The sequence below is a fragment of the Nymphaea colorata genome, chromosome 12 (assembly GCF_008831285.2).
Source record: "Nymphaea colorata isolate Beijing-Zhang1983 chromosome 12, ASM883128v2, whole genome shotgun sequence".
Classification (NCBI taxonomy): domain Eukaryota; kingdom Viridiplantae; phylum Streptophyta; class Magnoliopsida; order Nymphaeales; family Nymphaeaceae; genus Nymphaea; species Nymphaea colorata.
Genome location: NC_045149.1, coordinates 22383582 through 22387158, shown reverse-complemented (window position 1 = coordinate 22387158; position 3577 = coordinate 22383582). Strand labels below are relative to the sequence as shown.

Below are 3577 nucleotides of genomic sequence, written 5' to 3'. Positions count from 1 at the left end.
TATGGTGGAGATGGCTCCACTCTACAAATCCAAGATAGATAACACTTTTCATTAATGAATGAAAAACCCGCCAGTTGGGTGCAATGAGTGTGCGCTACGGTGCTAATGATCTCAAGCACTCATTTGTTACCATCTTACGAGCAACTGATGGAAGGGTTACATGGAAGCGCAGAACGGTATGCAAGCCTCTCCTCAAGCTCCCGCCCATACTAATCAACAGAGACTCCGACATCATCTTCAAGAACTTGATAGCTTACGAGCAACGCATGGTCGAAGATGACATCCCCCGCATGCAGCCAGTCTCGTCCTACCTCCGCCTTCTCAGCGACCTTCTGCTCACTATGGACGATGCTCGAGCGTTAACTTCCAAGGATATCATCGACAACTAGCTCGGTAGCCTCGACGATATTGTTAACTTCGTTAGGGAGCTCAAGCTAAGAGACACATAGATGATCGACATGCTTTCTGAGACTCGGGAGAGGCTGATCTGAGACGCACCTTTTTCAGTAGCCGATGGAGCTACTGGACTTTGGCCGCTGCCATCGTTCTACTTGTTCTCACTTCACTGCAGGCACTCTATGCCATGTCAGCCTATGATCGTCCCTCCAACATAGTCAAAACGGTCTAGTTTGAACCTTTCCTTTGGCCTTTCTCATTCTCTCTCTCCCCCGCGTTTGCTTGTTCGTCGATGGACCCCCTCCTCTGTTGCTGTGCTACCCACTGTTCTCTTACGTGCTTAATAAATGTTCATGGTTTTATGTGTTTGCGTGTTTCGGGAAACGATTTCGAGATTGAATATGAAGGTCGTTTGAAAACTACTGAATAAGAAGGACTCCCAAAAGAACGTGTTATATGTTGAGTCCGGCGAATGCAAATAACGAGAGTAGTGGATGGATGGAAAAAACGTTGTGTGCCCTAACGCCACGGAGGGAATGATATTTTGGTAATACATTAAAAAAATGTTTTTTATAATTTTTTATAATTTTTTTTACTTTTAATTTTGTGTTTATAATTTTTTTAAAATTAAAGGTATTTTAATCATTAACGTGAATAGAGTAGAATCCAATTATAATAGAATTCAATTATAGTTTTTAATCCTATACATCATGTCAAACTTGAGTAACGTGTATAAAAGTACAGTCATTATTATACTTTTTTATCATCATCGTTTGCTTGTAGGAAGCTGCAAGTTGTCATTAGAAATTTGAACAAACGTTACATCAAATCTTTTGTCATTCCTCGCAAAACACGAGCCTCTTTTACCATTATAACATAAACAATTTTGGTGTTGTATAAGTATTATCACTGGCGAAAACGCGAGCGACTGTCTCACTGTCTGTAGAGGTAGAGAAAGTTGCCTTTTAAGAAAAAAATATTAGAATAGTGTTACTGCAAGTAGTTACGCTCAAGGGTGGAGTCAAAATTGAAAAATATTTTCAAATTTTGAATAAGGGCTGAATAATACTTTGAGAACTTTTACATATGCCAAGTTAAAAAAATTAAATATATTGAATATAAGATTTTTTTTTTGTTCTAAAATGTGAGGGAACCATGGCGCCAGCCAGCCAGCCCCCCTCTTCCCTCCGCCCCTGCTCGAAAAAGCGAGTGCATGATTTAAACCCATAATTGGAAAATGGAATCTGCTTTTACAAACCAAACCCTACATGCACTTGTCCTCCTGGTTTCAGGGTGAACGACCCAGCTGACTGGACTCAAGGATGCAAACCAGAATTCAATGTTGTTTGCAATAAGATAGAAGTGAAGTTTTTAAGCTTCCACATACAGATTTCTATGGCTATCATTTAAACTATCAAACAAAAATATCATTTGAAGCTTGTGAAAACATTTGCAGAAGTGGCTGCGAGTGTCGCAGCTTTGGATAGAGCCTTCTCCTTGATGGCCGATCTAGTCTTCTCTTTACTAGCGTTATGTATGTCAAAATTCCCATACACGGTACTGTTGATGAATCCAAAGATGTGGATTGGCCAAAAGTAAGTTCATCAAAGAAATTGGATAGAGCTTAGGCAGTGGGCAAAAGCACAGGGAGACTATTTAAAGTATCCAATTGGTTTTGTTGTAGCATTTGGGATTGCGGAAATAATATGTGTGGCATTTGGTTGGAATTATTTTCATAAGAAAACAGTCAGACCTTCGGAATCTCAATCAAGGCTATGTGGCTGATATAGTGGTTTTTAGAAGGTTCACTTTAGAAGAATTGAAGAAAAATACAAACAATTTCAGCCATGAAATTGGAAAGGGAGGATCAGGGGTTGGTTTATAAGGGACTCCTAGAGGATAAGAAGGTTGTGGCAGTGAAGTGCATGAAGGATCTGAGCCATGGACAGAAGCCCAATTTTGGAGTGAGGTGAGCACCATTGGAAGAATCAATCATATGAATTTAGTGGTTATGTTTGGATTTTGTGCCCAAAAAAGGAAAAGGGTGTTCTTTTATTTTATGAGTACTTGCAAAATGCATCCGTGGAAATGAACTTGTCTCACAACGGTACGATGCTTACTTGAGAAAATCGGTTAAATATTGCACATGTACAACAAAGGCTCTTGTTTATCTTCATGAGGGGTGCTTAGAATGGGTTATTCATTGTGATGTGAAGCCACAAAATGTTCATTTGAACAAGGATTTTCAGCCAAAAGTGGCTGACTTTGGTCTATGCAAGCTTTTTGACAAAGGTGAGAACAATATTTCTTTTTGACAAAGGTGGGAGTAACATCTCTGAATTTTGTAGGGTGAGAGGAACAAGAGGTTATTCGGCTCCTGAGTGGATTTTGAACCTACCCATCACATCTAAGGTCGATGTATACAGCTACAGCATTTTGCGGTTGGAGTTGGTGAATGGCCAAAGTTTCACTGGATTTCAATGGACATGTATGAAACAAACAATTGATTCTATGGATTAGAGAAATTGTGAGAATGAATAAGAACTGGATGGAAGAAATAATAGATCTACAATTGTCGAAAATGTATGACAACTCAAGCGTGGAAATTGTAATTAAGGTGGCTTTACAGCGCACAGAAGAAGGAAGAGATGGAAGTCCAACCTTGAGTCAAGTTGTGGATTCCATCACATTTGCATGCCCTCTTGTCAGTGCAAGAAGAAATTTAATAATGCCAATTATCTGATTCCTTACTTCACCCACTTCATCTTTGTTACGTATTTCATCGCTTAAGTTAGTGTGGATTTATTTGGACATTAGTAGTGAACTTGGTCTTGCAATAAGGCAAAATGGTTGTCATGACTCATGTGAGGGGAGCAATTGAACAAAGTTGATGTCACCTCTCCATTATTAAGTTTGTCTATGAAGTTCAAGTCTGTGTTCCTTTTGTCGTTATATATATATATATATATATATATATATATATATATATATATATATATATATATATATATATATATATATATATATATATATATATATATATATATATATATATATATATAGAGAGAGAGAGAGAGAGAGAGAGAGAGAGAGAGGAAGGTAAATCTTTCGGTATAAAAGACAGAAATGCCCTTTGGATGTCTGCAGTCAAATCCTAATGTGATTGGATATTTATGCATAT

The 3577-nt window shown here is 38.2% G+C and overlaps 1 pseudogene; it reads left to right on the top strand.

Annotated features, from left to right (window-relative positions):
* The first annotated feature begins 2243 nt into the window (after positions 1 to 2243).
* LOC116265321 (putative receptor protein kinase ZmPK1) lies at positions 2244 to 2916 on the top strand (annotated as a pseudogene).
* Positions 2917 to 3577: the final 661 nt, after the last annotated feature.